The sequence below is a fragment of the Cupressus sempervirens genome, chromosome 8 (assembly GCF_028749045.1).
Source record: "Cupressus sempervirens isolate cs-2001-9-10 chromosome 8, ASM2874904v1, whole genome shotgun sequence".
NCBI classification, from domain to species: Eukaryota; Viridiplantae; Streptophyta; class Pinopsida; order Cupressales; family Cupressaceae; genus Cupressus; species Cupressus sempervirens.
Window position 1 is genome coordinate 646,525,750 of NC_143125.1, and position 21,872 is coordinate 646,547,621.

Consider the following 21,872-nt stretch of genomic DNA (forward strand, 5'->3'; position numbering starts at 1 on the left):
TAGTAATGCTTCCCATTGAATTTGAGCATAAAACTTTAAGAACTACACTAGAGTTAGACATTGAACTTCTTATAGCACAAAGAGAATGTCTTCTATATCTTAACTCTTTGGATGAAATGTGTAAAGCTGCTTTGGAATGTACTAAAATTATATAGAAACAAAGAAAACAATGACATGACTCTCACATTATCAATAAACAATTTCAAGTTGGTGACTAGGCACTACTATATGATTCTATATTTAAGATATGCCAAGCAAGCTATAGACAAGATGGCTGGGTCCATATGAAATTAATCATGTCTTTGACAATGGAGTTATCCAATTAACTACCATTAATCCAATGCCTTTTAAATTACTAGTTAATGGTCATATACTTGAGTTGTATAAATGGCCCCAAACAAAAGAGGACTTCCTACAATAGTTCTAGTGGCCAAATTCAAATAGATACTAGGTAACTCTTCCTGTAGTCGAAGGTGTTAACCTTCCATCTGCTGCTCTTCAAAACTAATTTCCTTCTACATGCTCATAGTAAAATCTTTATGCCCACATAAATTTCCAAACTTCTCATTCACTTTATTATTTCTTCTTTATCCACCTCATCTCATTTCTTTACCTTCCACCCATACACCTCATCTAATTTCTTTACCTTCCACCCACCCACCTTCCAGATCATCATTTTCTAATGCTTTCAATAAACACATCAAGTTTGCTGATGGATGTTGTCATTGTTGATGCAACTTCTACCACCTTTTGGTTTGTGCGATGATCAATTAACAAGTATAAGATTTTCAAATTATTCTTCATTTATAGTACATAGATGTTGTTGACTATATCTAATGCTACATTCTTTATATTATGGTGACATTATGCCAGTTCTATACCCCATACCAAGTCTGACAAGTGTGGACACTTGTCCATATTTTGTAGGGGGCAAGGAAGATTACTAAAACCCAATGACATTCCTATTTATTCATAAAGATTTTTCCAAATCTTCATATTTCCTTTATTGATAGAATTCAATTGTCATAAGTACACAAGTGTCTAGGTGTCATACCCCTTATTTTTGAATGATTTTATTGTGAAGATGTGATGTGACTTGTATTTAAATTTTAAGTGATTTAAATCCCATTTTTTGATGATTTTCACACACATCCATGATTTACTCTCATTAAAGCCATATTATTTCTCATAATGAATCATTATGAAATTAATTAGCTATCAAAAGAAATGTGAAAATGGGTCTATAAAATAATAAAAGAAGCCTAAATTCATAAGGGGGAAATAGTTCAAGCAGTGCACATAGTGAAAGTGTTAAGCAAAAATGGGTGGACAATTGCAGTAATGAGAACTAGTGGAGCATACCATTTTCCTCTCAAATGTAGAGGTAGTAAGGAGATTTAATGCATGTGGTTGGTTAGGATATTTCTTAAGTTTGATTGCATTTGATAAAGAAGCAACCATAAAATTCACAAGGATGTTTAATGAAGGAGAAGATTTTGTATGGTGTTTAATAGTGGTAGCTACAAAATAGGAAATAGTAGAAGTAATTGGATTACTGGCAATAGGAGAACATTATCCTAATATGCATGATGCAAGATTAGACAGAGCTCAGCTTGTCATACCAACTAATCCTCAGATGGATATTATCAAGCAAGGTTGCAAAAGATCTTCTCTTCTGCCACCATACAATGAGCTAGCCATGCACATTATTAGGTACCTCACATGTGAAGGAAGATTTTCATATTTACATGCACATCATTTTAAATTGCTCAGTTGTATAAGGCATAATCATCTAGTAAATATTCCCAATTTCTTGTACAATATGTTGTGTATTAGTGCTGAAGAAACCCAAAAGGAAAGGATAATTATGTCACCCATTATGCCCTAATTAAATTACTCATAGAGACATCACTTAGGGATGTTTCTCCCATGTCATGGGCAGAATTTGTCCAAGCTAAAACCTTACAACCCTAGGCTACCCTTAATGAATAGCCTATTGAGAAAAATGTAGTTTCCACTAATGAACGTAATAAGAAAAGCACTCAAGAGGCTAAAGTTAAAAATTTGCAAGGAAATGTACCAAAAATGTATAAGAAAACATCCAAGAGAATGTGCAAGAAACTGTGCCTTTACCTATTCAAGAAACCTAGAAACCTACCTCTAGTCGAGGAAAGAGAAAATGGAAATTGTAAAAAGAGATCTCTACTCTGGTAAATGAAAAGCCAAACCTTATAGTTGTGAGCCAAAAGAGAAATGAGATGAGTCATGTAGTACTTACTCCTATAGCAAAGACACCAAAAGGAAGAGGTAGGAAAAAGGCTATGATACTAGAAGAAACCCCTGTAAGAAGAAGTCCTAGAATAAGAGGACAAATTTCTAAAGAATCCACTCCATCCAAGCCATCTACTAAACAATCCCCAATACAAATTGTTCCCAATCACTCTCTTCCTCATCCTAAAACTACAAAAATTCTTAAAAACCCTAATGAGGAATGTAGGGTTGAAGTCAATAAAAATTTAAATGATACCTCAACAAGCCAACCAAGTACTTCAAGTTGTAGAGATGAAATAGTTCTTGAGAAATTTTATCCAAACACTGCCCTAGTTCCCTATAAATCAACATGGCTTATTGATTTTGTAGAACATTTATGGAGGGAACAAAGGAAGAGGAAAAGAAACCATGAAGAGGATAGCAGTTCCATTACCATGCAGAAACTCCTTTTCCAATTGTTTGGACAACATATGTTTGTTGCAACTCTATGGGAAGAAGAGAGGAAAAGAATGAAGAAAGACATAGTGTCTCTAAGTGTAGAAATTATAGATTTGAAAGAGAAATTAGACAATAAAAAATAGAGGATGGATCATGCCCTCAAATTGGTTGATCAAGCACTTGCCTGTAGACCGCCGCCATTAATTTATGCTCTCTATTTAAAAGAACAATTTCTTTTATTCCAACTTATGCTAACCCTTAAGGATATAAATGCAGAATTCAAATCAGCCTAGGAATTCTATGGTTATACCAGACTTTGCCATCCTGGCAGAAAAATTTGCTCTATGAATTATATGTGCATAATTTTATTATCCCTTCAGAAACCCAATGGAATCCTTTACACTATATAGGGGATATACATTTAAGGGTTTTGATTCCCTAGATGTATAATGAAGAAAACTATGATAGATAACTAAATAATTACAAGGATGGGGAAGGAACAAAGCCCCTGCCATTAAGAGCGGAGAGCAATAAACCAAAAGAAGTTCTTAGGGACAGGTTTAGATTAACTTATGGGGATAAGAACAAGGGAGTAAGGGATAGAATCTTCACTGCTAGAACTAAATCCTATGTTGATTATAAGAAATTGCCCTACTTTTCCTTCTAGAGAGCTATGGTTGGTGCTAAAAGTAGATGGACTAGATTGCCTGAGTCACTTAAAAGGTTAGAGCCACATAGTCCCATCGATTTGGAGGCTACCCTTTATTGAGCTCCAAAGTATCTAGAGTTAGAGAAACAAGATAGACTAGAACTATTATGCCCACTTACTATGCAACCTCCAATGCTCATGTGGCCTTTATATGACATTAATGCTGACAAACTTGACAAGCTACAAGAGGATAATAGAAGGGAGGTTTGGGAAAGAACATGAGGATTCTATTATATCTCCAAGAGTAGTAGGAAAGGAAGGACATAAGTTGGGGAATTCAGGTCATTCACTAGAAAATGCAATTCTTGAGGACGAGCATTAGTTTACGAGGGGGTAGATGATGAGGCTAATTATTGCCTCTATTTTATGATAGTTTTAAACACTTTGTTGAACACTCTATTTTATTTTCATGAGGACATTTGTGAACTTATGTTTACCTAAACCATTGATTAACCTATGAGTAGATAGTATGTCATCTTTTGCCAAATTTTATATATATGATGTAGTATTTCATATAATTATTAGAATGTGTGTTCTTATATTTGAATTTAATTTGATAATGCTTATTTGAAAATACCTCTGCATTATAACTAACCTGTTAGCAATAAAGATAAAGATGATTGAAAGAATTCAAAGATAAACATTGAAGACAACCAATAACATTCAAGGAGATAAGAATGTTGAGGTTTAGCCACGATGGAGAAAAATCATAACGGTACCAAAGGACATGGCTAGGAGTATGGATGAGTTATGAAGACTTACTACATTCTCTACATTTATTATTATGTCAAGTGGTTGTATAGACTTTATTATTCCCACCTTGAGCCAATATCTTTTCTTCCCACCTTGAGCTGTTATCTTTCCTTCTTCTTCGCCTACAGATTTGTAGCTAGTTTGTTTGATCTTCTATTTTGGAATAAGCATTGATCTTCTATATATAAGGACTAGATTGATTGTGTTAGCTTTTAGAAAAAGAAATTTTATGAAAATAAACTATTAACTTTTCAATGAGTTATTTTTACAATTCTATGTATTGTTCCCATGTAATGAATTTCTGAAATGTAATGAAATAGTTTTTGGCTTCTATCCTGTGTTAGTAGATTAGTAGAAGCCAGCCAAGGGGGGCCACTTGGGAGGTGGATTAGACTAGAGTAGTATATATTTATTTTCAAGCATTTCTAGTATTGCAAGTAGAAGTTGTAAGTTCCTTCCTATAGCATCATACTTTGTGAATGTTCCTACCACTTCTGTGAGAATAGTTATAGTAGATGAATTGAGTTAGAATATATGTTAGCATTTCATTGCATTTCTAGTATTCGTAAAGAGTTAAACATGTTAGTTTCCTATAGTGATAGTGTAGGTTATTTTCCTTGCATTTTACTTTCTTGCAGCATAAGCGTAATGACTCATAAAAATACCTAGTGCACATAATGTGTCATCCATTTCAAGTATACATCCTTGGGTTGAAAAGATTAAATGCAACCCATAGTGGGAAAAATAGTCCTTAGATTGAATATATTATTCCTAAGCATGGCCTAGATCATGATTATTATACACCTATTGTGAGGCAAACCACTATTCTTTATTAATACATATGTTCTTGTATAAAGGTGTTACCTTCTTTGAAAAGAAAATGGTATTGAACAAAGAGTGTGAGGGAGAATCTCTACTAGTCCAATTATGGATTGCATATATGACCTGGGATGCAAAGGAGGTGAGTTTTGTGAGATATGATAGATAGTTTCAATCAAGGTTGAGGACCCTATTGTTAAAGGATAATCCTAGGATACCTAAGGCATTGCTAGATTTCATCGAGCTTATGAATAGCTCTACTAGTTTGAAGCTTTCTCATAATTGGACAGATATCATACCATACCCTATGTCAATAGTGTTTAGAGTATATGGATTCCAAGGAACTCCACATGTACTTCCCTACCAAGTACCTTTGAAGGTGGAAATATGTGAAATGCTATGGCAGATAGGTGGATTGGAGGAAGCACAACTAACTGGTCAATCTAGGGTTTCTATTTTCCCATCTTGTACAATGATTCATTAGCTCATAATTACAAAAGGTGGTTGGTTATTTTTGTATAAATATTTAGGCTAGTACAAAATGGTTATTTCTCACGAACGTTTCAATGACAGTGAAGGATTTTTTGATATATTTAGATAGAGGACTAAGACTAGTGCTAGAAAACATCAATGCCACTTCCCTAAAGATATAATAAGAAATGAATTCTCTCTCCAAGAATAAGAGATCAAAAAGGAGAAGTGGAGAGTTTATTCTAGAGTTTTAGAATTTATTAATTATTTTGATAAAGATTATAAGCCTCTAAAAGATGCAAAGATAGAGGTTGACAAAATAAATAAATTGATGATCGATTTTCTAGAAATTATGGAGAAAATGAATGAGAAGAAGACATTCTTTATTAATTATTATCTTGATAGGACTCGAGATGTCATGATAAGGTTATCTTTTACCCTTATAGTAGGATCAGGGCATTTGGTTCTTCAAAGGAGGTGTGGCTATAATGTCAATAAGAATAAAACACATGTAGTTGACAAGGGTAAATAGATAGTTGGATCAACTAGTACTATTATGGAAGAGAGGCTTGAAAAGCCAAATCATAAGAGGAAAAAGATAGAATAAAAATAGGTGCCCCAAAAATAAGAATATTTACCCACTCAATCCCCATTGCATGTGGGAGATGAACAAATCACTAGGAGCAAATGGAGCAATTAGGATCCCAAGGGGGAGTTTTTATTACTATCAAAAAGTTAGAAGAAGGAAATCCTCAAGATCCTCCCATGCCTATCCTTGAACTAACTATTGCTAATTAAAGAGGAAGGGAATTGGACCCTATTATAGAGCAAGGTAGTCATGAGTTTATTTCTAGTGACAACTTTATTAAGTCAAGAGCTTTTTATCAATTTGCATAGAGAGCCAATATTGAACTATTTGAAGAAAGGTGCGATAATAAAAACATAAAGCCTCCTAAAATGGAAGAGGCATCCATAAAAAACCAAATAAAAGATGAGATGATGCAAGAGTTTAAAAGCTTGACTCCTAAAGAGGGAAGAAAAATGATAAAATCATGTGGGTTTTTTCTTCTACCAAATTGGGACATTGAAAATTCCATGGCCTTCAACATTGTTACCAAGAAATTAAGTGTAGATGAGAACATAAAGAAAGAGCCGAGAGGTGCCAAATTCAATGAGGATCACGCTACATTAGTGATTTGGTCTATGAAAAGAGGGTCTAGAGCTAGTTCCTCCCAACCCGATGATACTAATTTGATGGGAAAATTTGTTGTAAAAAGGGTAGAGGATACTCCAAATGAGGAGGCTGCATAATTAAGTGTTGGAATAGCTAATCTCACCCTAGCCATAGCCATAAAAGAGAAATTGCAAAAGTTAGAATCACAAGAAAAATATGAGAAGGTCCTAGAAGCTTATAATAAGAAAGTGTAGAAAAGAATGGAGCTTGAGACTGATATGATAGGATAGTCTAGCATACCTATAATTACTTATCCTTGTCCATCAGTGGAGCCTTTTAAATCCAATCTGCTCATAGAAATTCCAAACACACAACAAAGACCTTAGTATTATACTACAGAGGATTTTGAAGAGGAAAAAAGAAAACTCTAGGTGTTGCATGTGGAATTAGATATCCAATATAAGGATAAGTTGAGGAAAGGCATTATGTATTTAGTAAATAAAATTGGTTGGCCTACATTCTATGAATAATTGGCAAAGGTAATAAACATATGGAATGAGCTAAAAGGAAATGAGGAGGCCTTGAAACCAATTGTCAATAAATGGAATAATAGGGATAAAGATGTCACTCTCTTGTGTTTTTAAATTATTAGTTTATCTTGTGAAAAAATAGAAAGGACTTTTGACTTGACCAATGATCTCTCTGAGTTTGATGATAAGAGAATTGAATTACAAAGAACAATCATAAACTATCTTGCAAAGTATAAGAGTAAAAACTTTGAACTCTTTCCCCATGCACTATATAAAAAGGATAAATTAAAAGATAAATAGGAATGGGCCAAGGAATTGGATGATTTGTTATGTCTTAGGATCAATAGGGTGATAAATGAAAAAGGACATGCATGGCGGGGAAATACAATTGAAGTAGTTGTTAAAGTGCAAATATTTTATGATTCTTTAAGAGAAGAATTTATTGAAATAGATAAATTGGGAGAATATGTGATGAAGGAACAACATGAGATTTTTAGTTTCAATTGCCCAAATGATACACTTTTTGACAAGCGGATGGTAGATTTTGTACATGCAAAGCAGTTAGAACTTGGTGAAACTGATGATGATGAAATGGAACAAGATGAGTTGCAAGATTTAGATGTCTCGATGAAAGCATAAGAAGACGAAGGTAAAAAACCAATTGCATTCACAAGCACAGAGGCCCAAATTGATGATGTGGCAATAGGAAAATCAAGTGTGACTGTCAATTTGTTAGTACAAGATGACATGAATGTAGAACCTTGAGTTCATCTCAATTTTCAAATATCAAAATAGGATAGATCTGAAGAAAGTCAAATGGCGACATGCTCTAAGGAATGAAAACTATGGCAAAGCCAATCAAAAACTCTTGGATAAAGAAGTGCATTAGAATAGGTTCCCACAAAACAAATGTTCAAAATAAAAATCATTCTATTACACTCATTTTGGTCTTTATGATGGTAACTTTTGTAAATATCTTTCTGTCTTAAGGACAGCTATTAGTACTCTCTAGGCCTAAAAATTGTTTCATCTCACAATATATAAGTGAGATTCCAAGGCTAAAGAGGGTTCCGAAGTACTATGTAAATTTTAGCTTTCTTTCTAGGTTTTTATTCAATCAAGTTTTACCTGATATCAAAATCTTATGATGTATTTTCTCTACAAATTTGAAGATACATTAGCTTTGAAGGATTAGATTGTTTGGTCTTGAGTTTTTTTTAGTACTATTCCAATGTTACATAATTTTTAAAGAGAATTAAAACAAAGATGAATCACCATCATATCTATTTTCTTTGAGTCTTGTCTCGATTGTTATTGACTAGTTATCTTGAGGTTGTATGAGCAAAGCTTGTTCAATTTAATACAACTAGGATAGGTTGTATATCAATTCATTATTGATTTTAATTAAATGAATTAAGTAAATGCTTCAATGATATGATAGGGTTTCCAGGTAGTAAGAGGGATTTGTTTAAGAATGAGTTTTAGGGAAAATTGTTGATAGTATTAATTATAATGTAATCAATTAGTCAAAATAGTTGGGTAAACTATAAACCCCAATAGATGAGGCACTGATCAATTATTTTAGTTTACGTATGAAGAGATCATAGATAAACATCAAGAAAAGATATTAAAATCAAAATAAAATTTATTTTAATATATGAAGAATATCATAGCTGGTCAATAATTTTTTGCATTCAATCTCTATGTTTTAGCTAGCTATTGTTACCTAGAATTGTTTATAAATCTAAAAACAAACGTGATAAAATATCTTCTATAAAGAAGAATCAAGTTTTGAATCTTTTTGTACTTCAAGTGCACCTACCTTTCTTTTGCAAAGCCTAAAGAGAAGAAAATATTTATAATTTTGTTGAACTTGGGTCTAGATCTGAAGGCCTCTTAGTTGAGTATAGGAAATAGATAATCCTTAGGCTAAATTTCTCTTCACTATCTTGGTATCAAGTATTTTCTTGCTTGGTAGTGTAAAAACACCAACAAGGGACATGTCAAAAAATCTAAGTCAAAGTTCCTATGGTTCTATTTGTTGGAAGATTGGTTAGAAGCATGAATGTTGATGATATTTTACATTCATGACTGAGTTTGTCATTGATGTCAACATAGCATGTTTGTTGTCTACATAGCAGTCTTTTGTGGTAGATAAGAGAAGAATAGTGGAAAGATCAAGTTGGTATGAATGACTAGTTGAGCATGATAACCACCTAAGGTTATGGGAGATACTAATGAATATTTGGTATATGTAGTTAATGTTGGAAGAAGAAAGGGAAAGCCTAGAAGAAGTTATGTAAGTTTTGGTGATGTCTATCCTTAGATAGAGTTTACAGAGGCATGTTCTTGTAAATACATTATATCTCTTAGCATAGTTGATATCCTGAGGATTAACATTGAGGACATGAAGGAGACATGTTGAGGATGATGTGGCTAAGATCACTCATCATAATATTGTGTATATGGAAAGTTTTTAAAGTTGCAAGGCAGAAGATTGAGGTTATTGCTAAGTGTAATGAGTTCTTAATGTGGTCCTATAATAATTAATTGAGAAGTACTAACATTTGACTCAAGGAATTATTTTATGAACTTAATATAAAGGGAGGACATTTTCATTTATCATGTAGTGTGAGCATATGATTCAATGATCAATGATAAGTGGTAGAGAGTGTGGAATGAAAAGTTGAGCAGAGCAGTGTAGAAGTGAAGGAAACTTCATTGTCAAGGTTTTGTTGAGTGATCCAAGGTTTGGTATTTGAATTTGAGGTTCATGACCTAGTCTAAAAGGTTTGATAGTGATTGGTCTAGTTGATAGGATAGAGGAAAGAGAAAAGGAAAGAAGAAGATAACAGTAAATTGAAGAATTGAGAGGTAAGCTCTTCTTGTAGTTAAAATTGCATGTTTGGGTAGTGGGCTCTTCTTGCATACATTATACCACAACTCCTAATAGGGTTGGAATCTCCTAACAGGGATTTAAAGTCTCCTAATAGGGACTCATTATGCTAAATGTTGTAATAGACTCCTAACAGGGTCCATCCTCTAACAAGGAACATTTATATTAGTACATCATTTTATAGGCATCAATCCCATTGGAGTTTTCCTTCTAATCAAGGGTTTCCCTAGTAACCATATCTAGTGTAATTGTCTATGTGCACTTTATTATGGTTTTTGTTTACTTTGGATGAATGTTTAAGTTTTTCTAATCAGGATAAGTTTTTTAATTGTTGGATAACTAATTCACCTCCCTATCTTAGTTATCTTGGTGGACTATTATTTCTAACAATTGGCATTAGGGCCACATGTCCTTGAAGAAAAAGTTTAGTAGCTTTGGAAGATCGATGGAAAACATGTTCAGGAAAGATAGTTCAAAGTTTTATGGAACAAATTATGATAGCTAGAAAGAAAAAATGAAGACACCTTTATTGTGTTTGGGTCTAAGATATTGGATCTTGACAAAATCAGTGAAGAAAATCATTGAAGAAAAATATTTGAAAATTTGCATTGAGGTAGAAAGAGATCTTTTCATGTGTGTCATGAGAGATAGAGAAGAACTATTGATTGACTTCCTAAAATTGAGTACAATTAGGTAAAATCACTTGCTACTTCACATTTTATTTGAAAATTTTTGGAAAATAGTTATGAAAATGATACACATTCTAAGAAGTTGAGACTACAAAGTTGGATTTGTTTATTTCAAGATGCTAAAATGATAGAAGATGAATCTATAAGAACATATATAGAAAGCATATTAAAAATTAATATAGGTATTGAAGCTCAAGGAGGAACCAAAGAAGATGATGAGGTTCTATGGAGGATAATGAATACTCTAACACCACCATTCAAGTCAACATTTTAGATGATACAGTTGTTGATATCATGTACCAAAGATTTCACAAAGGAAACATTGCTTGGAAGACCTGAAGAAGTTGAGAATGAACTTAGATAGTCTAGAGAATTAACCAAAATAGAGACAACTTTCAATGCCTTTAATATTTGACCTAACCTATCAAGGAGCACAATCGCTAGAGGAGATTTTTCTAGCAACAACAAATATGAGGAAGATAGAAAGATTAACGAAGTAGTAGCCCTTCTAGTAAGAAGAGAAAAAGGAGGTTAGAAAATATTTAAATATTGGACTTGTGATAAATATGGTCATTATCCATCCAAGTATCCTAAAAAGGAGAAAAAGTATAAGGGAAATCATAAGCCTAGAAATGACAGAGATTGTTTGTATGCAAATGAAGAAAATGATTCTAATGAACAAGCATTAAGTCCTAGAGATGATGAAATTGGATTTGTGGCAATTAAAGAAGAAATTCTAGAGAAGGTAGCTTTGGTATCATAGGTTGAGAAGAAATCTAATTGGATAATTGATAGTGGTTGTTCACATCATATGACTAGTGATATGAACAAGTTTGTTGAATTTAAGAGTTAGGATGGAGGAATTGTGAGAGTTGGAAATAATCGAGCATGCCAAGTAAAAGGTATTGGATCTATAACTCTCGATGGTAAAACTAATACTGAGGATGTATACATTTTTTATGGTTTAAAACACAATCTTTGAAGTGTTGCAAAACTAGTAGACAACGGTTATTAGTTGCAGTTCATAGAAAAGACATGCATGATCAAAGATAAAGATGGAAAGGTAATTAGAACATAAACCAAATCTAGATGTAATGCATTTTGGTTGAATCCTACTAAAATGACATGTTTGGTTGCAAAAGTATATGACAGTTGAATATGGCATAAGAGGTTTAGTATTGTGAGGACTACTCTAGTGTTTTCTATCAGAGATTTGTTGAAGACTGTAAAGCCTACTAACATGATTTGCAAGGAACATATTTTAGCAAAGCATAAGAGAACTTATTTTTCCAGCAAGAAGTTTACCACTATAGTGAAGTTGGATATTGTACACACGGATCTCAATGGTCCTAAAAAGACTAAAGGATTCTATGGTGAAAGGTATTTTATGATTCTAGTTGATTATTTTTCTAGAATGATGTGGGTTGCATTTCATAAAGAGAAATCTAAGGCATTTGACAAGTTTAAGATATTCAAGAATAGAGTTGGGAATGAATCTGGTATGAAGATTAAATGTTTAAGATTAGATAGAGGAGAAGAATTTATTTCAAATGAGTTTAACATGCTTTGTGAAGAAAATGGAATTCAAAGATATCTATTAGCTCTAAGAACCCCTAAACAAAATGGGATTGTAGAAAGAAGGAATAAGTCTATTACAGAAGTTGTAAGAGCTATGCTAGCAGAGAATGATGTATTCAAGACATTTTGGAGAGAAGTTTTGAATATAACAGTCTACACTATGAACAGAGTGCATGTTATGAAGGACCCAAACAAGACACCTTATGAATTGTGGTTTGGTCACTCACCTACAGTTAAGTATTTAATAATATCTAGAAGTAAGTATTACATAAAGAGAGATGATGAAATTGGTAAGTTTGATGCTAGAAGTGATGAAGGTATGCTTCTTAGTTATCCATTGAAAACCAAGGCTTATAGATGTTATAATCAGAGAACTAAGACTATTATGGAAAGTACAAATGTGATAATTGATGAGAAATTTAGAAAAAAAGAGAGAATAATTGATTGCAATTTAGATGATGATGTTGTTACTAGGCTAAGGAATGATGAGGTATTTCTTGAGACTAATAATGATTTGTGGAATGAAGGAGAGAAAAGATAGAAACAAAGCTCAAAACATTTGGTAGAGCCAAGAGCTGAGATAGAAACTCCTACTTTAGGAAAGAACATGATAAAGAATCACCCATCTGAATAGATGATTAGAAGCAAAGAAAAAAGGTGTGATGACAAGAAGTAGAGTTAATGAAGAATTATGCTTGATATCTCAAGTTAAGCCTAAGAATGTAGATGAAGCACATAAAGATGACTATTGGAAGCAATCTATGAAAGAGGAATTGGATCAGATAGAAAAGAATGAGACATGAGAATTGGTCCCCAGACTAGCAGACAAGAATGAGATAGGAGGTAAATGGAAATTTAGAAACAAGATGAATGAGCAAGGAGAAGTTGTAAGAAACAAAGCAAGAGTGATATATAAAGGTTACTCATAGCAAGAAGGAATAGATTATGAGTAGACTTATGCTCCAATGGCTAGAATAGAAGTAGTAAGATTATTCTTAGCCTATGCAGTACAGAAGAAATTTAAAGTATATCATATGGATGTCAAGTCAATATTTTTTAATGGAGAAGTTGAAGAAGAGGTATACATTCAATAGACTGAAGGATGTACTTTGATAGATGACAAGGACATAGTATGTAGATTAAGGAAATATTTAATGGATTGAAGCAAGCACCCGAAACCTAGTATGCAAAGTTGGACAAGCATTTGACAAAGCTTGGATATAGCAAATGGTAGATATTAATCTGTATTGGAAAGAAACTAATGATGGTTTGATGATTTTGGTAATATTTTTTGATGATATTTTATTTGGAGGAAATGATGAAGAAAGTAGGAAGTTTATAGAAGAGATGAAGAAAGAATTTCAAATGAGTATGATAGGAGAGATGAAATATTTCCTAGGATTGCAGATTGTATAGAATAAAGAAGCAATCATTATTTCTTAGACTAAGTAATTGAAGAATTTACTAGAAAGATTTGGTTTGGGAACATGTAAACCTATTGGAACACCTATGATAACTGGACACAAGTTATCCTCAAAGGATGAGACACCTATTATTGAGTAGAAGTACAGATCTATGATCAGAGGAGTGCAATATCTGACTCACACAAGGTCAAATATAGAAAATTCAATTGGAATTGTTGCAAGATTCTAGGTTGATATGAGAGAAGCACATTATGCATCAGTGAAAAGGATATTTAGATATTTGAAGAGAACATCTAAGTTTGGATTATGGTATGAAAAATCTAATGATTTTACTCTAAGTGATAATACTGATGCAAATTAGATAGGTAGTATGGATAATAGAAAAAAGCACCACTGGAGGAGCTTTCTTTCTTGAAGGAAGATTGGTTTCTTGGTTAAGTAAGAAGTAGGATTGTACATCTCAAAGTATAGTAGAAGTAGAGTATTCTGCAATAGAAAATAATTGCAATCAAGTCATTTGGATGAAGTAGTTACAGAAGGATATATGGATAGAAATCAGTGAACCAGTTATTATACATTGTGACAACATGACCACAGTAAATCATATGTTGAGAGAAAAAGTTGCAAAAAAGGAAACCATATTAGAGTATGTGAGCACTAAAGAGTAGATTGTAGATATATTCACAAAGCCTCTTTCCAAAGAGACTTTTGAGTATTTGTGAGGTATGCTTGTGGTTATGCCCCTTCCTACATCAAAGTAGAAGATGCAAGAATACATCAGTCTAGGGTAACAATTGTCTGGATTGAATGTTAATTCTTCCTATATGGGGGAGTATATGTGATGGATAATTCATCTAAGACTCTTGTTGATGTTGTTTTGAATAGTTTCTTTCAACACTAGAGCTAGTAAGTTACTATTAAGTTTGATGTAGAGATGTTGGTTGTAGAAACCTTTGACATTGATGTCAATGAGGGAGAAGTATTGCATAAAAAATAGTACACTAAGGGAGAATTTTGGCATGAATTTGTAATAATAGTTTAGTGTAGAGAAATTTGAGGTATATCAATGGGGGAGTATGATTGATGAAGAGGATTTGAAGATGGATAGTCATTTATTGGTATTCCTGAAACTAGATGTTTTTCCTCTATGTTGCCATCAATACCAAAGGGGGAGATTGTTGGAGATTGGTTGGAAGCATGAATGATGATGATATGTTACATTCATGACTGAGTTTTTCATTGATGTCAACATTGCATGTTTGATGTCTATATAGCAATCTACTATGGTATCTAATAGAAGAACAAAAAAAAGATCAAGTTGGTATGGACAACTAGTTGAGCATGATAACCACCAAGGTTATGGGAGACACTTCTCAGTATCTAGTATATGCTCATAACATTCGAAGTAGAAAGAAAAAGCCTACAAGAAATTATATAAGTTTCATTGATGTCTATTTTGAGATAGAGTTTGCAGAGGCATGTTCTAGTAAACTTTTTATATCTCTTAGCATAGTTGATATCATGAAGATCAAGGTTGAGAACATGAAGGAGACATGTTGAAGATGACATTGCTAAGCTCACTTGTAATAATATTGCATGCAAAAAAAGTTATCCAAGTTGCAATGCAGAAGATTAAGGTTATTGCTAAGTGTAACATGTTCTTAATGTGGTCCTATAATAATTAATTGAGAAGGACTAACAGTTGACTCAGGGAATTGTTTCATGGAATCGATATAAAGGAAAAAAAAAAAAATTTATCATGTAGTGTGTACATATTATTGAATGATAAATGATAAAAGTAGAGAGAGTGGAATGTGAATCTAAGTAGAGTAGTGCAAAGGTGAAGGAAACTTCATTGCCAAGGTTTTGCTGAGTGACCTAAGGTTTGGTATTTTTATTCAAAGCTTGTGGCCTAGTCTACAAGGTCTAACAATGATTGGTCTAGTTGAAAAGATAGAGGAAAGAGAATAGGAAAGAAGAAGATAATAGTAAATTGCATGTTTGAGTAGTGATCTCTTCTTGTAGTTTAAATTTCATGTTTGGGTAGTGGGCTCTTCTTGCATACATCATAGCACAACTCCTAATAGGGTTGGAATCTCCTAACATGGATTCAAAGTCTCCTAATAGGGATTCATTGTACTAAATGTTGTAATAGACTCCTAATAGGGTCCATCCTCTAACAAGGAATATTTATATTAGTACATCATCTTGTGGGCATCATTTCCACCAAAGTTTTCCCTCTGATCAAGGGTTTCCCTAGTCAACATATCTAGTGTAATTGTCTATGTGCACTTTATTATGGTTGAATGATTATGTTTTCTTAATGAGGATATGTGTTTTAATTATTGGATAATTTATTCACCCACACCTCTCCCCCCCACCTCTTAGTTATTTTGGTGGACTATTGTTTCTAACACTATTCCACCCCTGGGTCAAGTTGTACCTCAAAAACCAAAAACTTGACAGTCATATTTAGATGTAAGTCTAGATTGTTTAGTTTTTTCTCCCAACATGTTATGCTTACTATTATAAGATCCAAATAATATTAATTTACATCCTCTACCCATTATTTTTTCTGAGCCTTATCTTTTTCCCATTGTGGAATCTCCAGGAAAGATATTTTTCTTCTCAAAACCCTAGTTAGGACCTCCCTACAACTAGCAAGTAATCAAAAATTGATTCCTCTTAACTAAAATGACTCCAAGACCTCAAACAACTTTAAAATACATCATAATAATATTCTTAAACATTTCCAATCATAAATCATTATATGCATGCAAATATATGCCTGCAACTCCATTGAAGATTTTATAAACCCAATTTTGGCTAAGAAATGTATAACTTCCACAAATCTCAATAAAAATGACTCAAACCAAAAGTAAATAAAAATAGATTCACATATCTTCCCAATGAATAAATTTATAGTTTTTAATTATTCCATCTATGTCAATACCAAGTGATTTAACATGACTATTGTCAGGGAATCCCAAATTCTACAAACACGCACTTTTACCAAAATTCTCATAACTTATTAATTTCTTCTTATAATCAGTCCAACCCAAAATCAAAAGGAATTTTTTAATTAATACTAACCAATATATATTATACATGGTTTCCAATCTATACATGGTCATACAAGACTTGGAACCAACACAAAATTGAAAAATCAATCAAAACCACAACTTGGAATCACTCCAAATTTGTTTCAAATGTAAATATTTTCTTCCATTATTATTTGGTTTGAGCATACATAATTTCCATAGGATCATTGATGGTTTACAACTTCCCAACCTACTTTTTACATTCTCTTAACCCTTTTTGCAATTTTTGCAATATTACAACTTATAGTTTTGCACTTCCTTGACAACTTTACATTTATTTCCTTTAGGTATTACCATTGATTCCATTACATGGAATATCAAATAAAAATATATGGAATTACATTAAATAATTAAAATATTTCTAGGGATCATCTCCAATATCTTTAAGACTAGGTGCTCCTACACCATACTTTCGAGGTTGAAAATTTTCCATGTCCCATGGAAATGCTTTGTTGAGAACTTGTAAACAAATATGTTTCCTCTTTGTCTTCATAATTGGATCAATGCCTCCTCCAGTTTTTATATCTCTTTTAGTTGTGACTCATAGCCATGGAGTTTATGGTGGTCATGTTAAATGATGCTTCAGCTATTGCACAATCTACTCATCCATGTAACATATGTTCCTCACTTGGGAGTTTTATAATGCCTCTCTCCCCAAGACTGTTGGTAACAAACAAGACCAATCTCTAATCCTAGATCATTTCTAATGACCCTCTTGCTATAAATTCCTATCCACCCACTTCAACTAAGTGAACCAACACCAATCTACAACAAGAACTTCACAAAAAGAATCTAAAATAAACTGAACATAGGGTTAGGTCTCGGCATGAAGTCTCACACTCTCAAGAGCTTCTAGCTCTAATACCACTTGATGCAGAGAATCCTAAAAAGAAACCATTGAATAGGATACATGCTGATCCCATAAAAATTCATGAAATAAATTCCATTCTTAGACATCTCATGAGGCAAAACAAAACACTTTACAATACCAGTTTTCCAATACTTCACCATTTACATAGTTTGATTTCTATTTGATATTACATCATTCATAACTTTTCTTTTTGATATTTTAGTCAAAAACCCATTGGATCATGTTTTGATACCTAGGTATATTAAAACATGTCTAAAAATCATTCCAATCCAATAAATATGTCACAAGTTATGGTCTTTGTATTGATAACCATTTTTACTGTCATAAACCAGTAACAAAACTTGTAACCTTATTTAGGGCATCCCATATCTTTCACAATACAAAAGCAATTGATCCAAAACCAATTTCATAATAACATTCATAATAACACATGGATCTTATCTCCTATACTAAAGGATAAATATTTGATAGGTACCAAATGGGTGTTTAGAAACAAATTAACTAAAGCTAGTGAAGTACCAAACATTAAGGTGAGAATTATTTTTAAGGGTTATTCACAAATGGAAGGTATTGATTTTGAGGAAAAAATCTCTTATTTCTAGAATTGAGGTAGTTAGATTATTTCTTACATATCCTACTTAAAATAACTTTAAAGTGTATTATATATGGATGTCAAATATGCATTCTTGAATTGTGAGTTGGAAGAGGAAATTTATAGAGAAAAACCTAATTATTTCACTTTGATAGATGAAAGAAATATGGTGCACAGGTTGAAAAATGTTTTGTAAGGATTGAAATAATTTCCTAGAGAATGGTTTGAAAGATTGGGTGGGTATATTTTCAAGGTTTATTTCAGCAAAGGTGTTGTTAAATATAATTTTTACTTCAAGATTGATCAGAACAACATATTGGTTTTTGAGGTATTTATTGGTGATATCATTTTTGGTAGAGATGATTAGTTGAGTGAAGAATTTATTGATCATATCCAAGGAGAATTTGAGACATCTATTGGTTGATTTTTACACTATTAGGTACCTTAAACTCAATACAAGAATACATACATAAGACAAAAACAAACCTAAGGATTAGTCAAATCCTATATATTTAGCATGATCAGTCTTAGCTTCTACACCAACATCAACAAAGTATAAGAATAATTCCTTCACTTTAGGCTCTACAAGGCCAAGGTGGGAAAAAATTAGGGATTAGTCTAACAATTTTTATGATATTCTTCTCTTCAAGATTATCCCCTATAGCAAAAAATGGTCATAATCTTCTTCTTAGATTTATAATAAACTTTTTGAGTCCAATGGCCATTTATAATAAATAAGAAAGAAATTACAAATAAGGGTTGACTAGCAACTTTAGTTCTTCATTACATAAAATGGAAAATTGTTTCTAATTCATGTATGTAACTTGCAATTATATAAACCATCAACTTTCAACTAAAATTAAGTGATCAGTTTCTTATCCATCATTATATAGAGTCAATACTAGCAGTCTTGGACCTATTTAACTAACTTGCAATTAAATTTTTCAATAGTGAACTCTAAACTTCATTCTTATCAAATCCCTCTCATATGCCCAAAATCCTACTGCTTATTGAAAGAAATTACTTAATCTTTGAACTAAATGAAACAAAAAAGAGATATATACAATATATCTAAATTGTATTAAACTAAAAGGTTGCTCATTTCAATCTTAAAATCACAGATATGTAAGGAAGGTCACAAAATACAGATACATAGATATGCAAAAATTCCCTTTTGTATTAATTTCCGTTGAAAATACATACAATATTTGATATAGACTCATAATATAACTCAGAACTTGGCAACTTAATCATTCATATTCATTATTCTATGAAGTTCACAAGTTTGAACACATTCATTTAATCACAAAAGACTAGACAAATTGTAAAATAACATAGACTAAAAAATATATAGACTTTTGACCTCAACTTGCCATCATGTTATTCCTTATATAGGATCGCAACAAGCTATAGATGGGAGAAGGACAAATTTTATCACTTTAATGGAACAAAAAAAAGGCAAGAGATAAATAAAAAGATATTCAAAACATTCTCTTGCACTTGATCCAAAATCAAGAAGGTAGTTGAAAAGTCAGTAGGTGTCACTTTATTGTAGCAACTTTTACTTTACCCCTCTTTGTCTTCTTCTACCATCCCCTTCCTTAAAAGTTTCAAAATTTGATATGAATATTTATGAGAGTTCTATCCTTCTAATGAAGTGCTCAATGCATCTGATCATATCTTTTAATCTCTCATTTCCTTTAGCCTAAATTATCTCTCAATTGCTTTGTACAGGTAAGGACTTTATTTCTCCCATCGCTTCCCACACATAGATCTCTTTCTTGGTGCACCACTTTGTATTTTTACCTCTTCTAGATCCTTAGTGGCCTTTTTCCACTTGGCATCTGTTATGGATTTATGCTCCATTGTGAAATTGTTCAAGTCTATTTTTGCTCTGACCAGGGAGTCAATCAAATTATGGAAAGGGGCATCACTGATGTCCTCAAAAATAGCCACTGTGACCCCTTGAGTCAATATTGTACTAAATGCATCAAACCAATTATGTAATTCTTTCACCACATTACTATCATCTGAAATTGATGTTATGCAGGACTCAATTCCCTAAGGTAAAACTTTCAGTTTACTTTGTATAATCTATAATTCCTAGTAAAGAAGCTAATTAACTCCTTAACTATTTCTAGGCTCTCCTTCAATGTGATTATTTTATTAGGAAAATCTGGCTTTTTAGCCATCATCATAAAAAGCTTCTCTAAAAATTGAGTATATGGCCCCCAAAAATTGAATGTGGGTGATAGCCATGAAAGTGCCTCATTGCAAAATTCCTCAGCACTTTGTAAAGAAACATAAAGAGTATGGGTCTTTTTGTGATATATTCTTTAGAGTTTCAACCCTATGGCCAACCATACACTTAAGGATAGATGTCCTTAACTCATCTCTTTGTTGAGTTTATGGAGCTTCAATGCTATTTGTGCTAGGTTCTATTATATCCCTTGACTCCAAATCATGTGTTTGTGTTGGGGTCTCAGTTGTTTCCTTAGCTAGTTGCTCTTGATTGTCTCATTCTTGGATCTACTCTGTAGAAACCACTTGCTCTACATTTGCAAGTTTCTCTATAAGGGATGCAACTTCAGCCTCTAGCACTTGGACCTTAGCCTCAAGCTCTTCAATCATTTCCTTGTAGTCATGACTTTTCCTAATGTCATCCTCATAGAGCCTCCCCACATCAATATAGTCATGCATAGACTTGGCAAGCCTTGTCCCTATCTCTTCTACCTCATCCTCATTCATGAATGAAATTTTTTTCATGGCCTTCAAAATCTTTGTGTATAAAGTGCCTTGTAAAATCCACACAACCATATTTCCATGTTCTATGCTCTACACATCCATCAAATTAGGCTTATTTGATGCCGGAGCCATGGTCCAAACTACTATAGACTTAGTGTCAATGATGAAACTTGTTCCTCTTTGTAATCCATTAGAACAATATGCCTCATATGAAATGGCATTCTCATGTCTACTAATCTAATCAAGCATATAAATGCTTGTTCCAAATTCCATTCAGAAACTAGTAACATCATACTTCTTTGTACAAGATCTCTGGCCTCGTCCAGAGTCATGACTTCACTCTCAAGATCATAGGCTTGCAACTTCTCAACCAATTTTAGCTTTTGTTAATCTAATTCTCCTGGTTTCATCTTGAGCATTAATTCAATCTATTTTACCTTTTACAAAAACCTTTTTAACTCTGTTGATTTCATGAATTCATCATCCTCTATAAATTTCTAGGCCTAGATAATCCTATCATCTAACCTTGTTGCACCTAGTTCTAGATCAATGATTGTGCTCTTGGATACATTGTTCATATATTATAGATAGATTTGTCTTAATTCACCAAAGTACTAACTCTTTCATGGTAGAATTTGTAGTGTCCTTTGCTTAACCTCTATAGGGATATGGACAGCCTTTTGTCTCTTGTTTCCTCTAATGACCCATGATGCCTTAGTAGGCTCATCTTCCTTTATATCTTCTTCAGGGGTCACATCAGGTTAGGTCTATCAAGACATACCCTCTCTTCCTCTCTTAGGGGTCCCTCTAG

At 32.8% G+C, this 21,872-nt stretch overlaps 1 pseudogene; it reads right to left on the minus strand.

Moving 5' to 3' along the window:
• The window catches only part of LOC149544092 (CBL-interacting protein kinase 23 pseudogene), a 91,986-nt pseudogene extending 70,853 nt beyond the window's left edge, over positions 1-21,133 (minus strand).
• Positions 21,134-21,872: the final 739 nt, after the last annotated feature.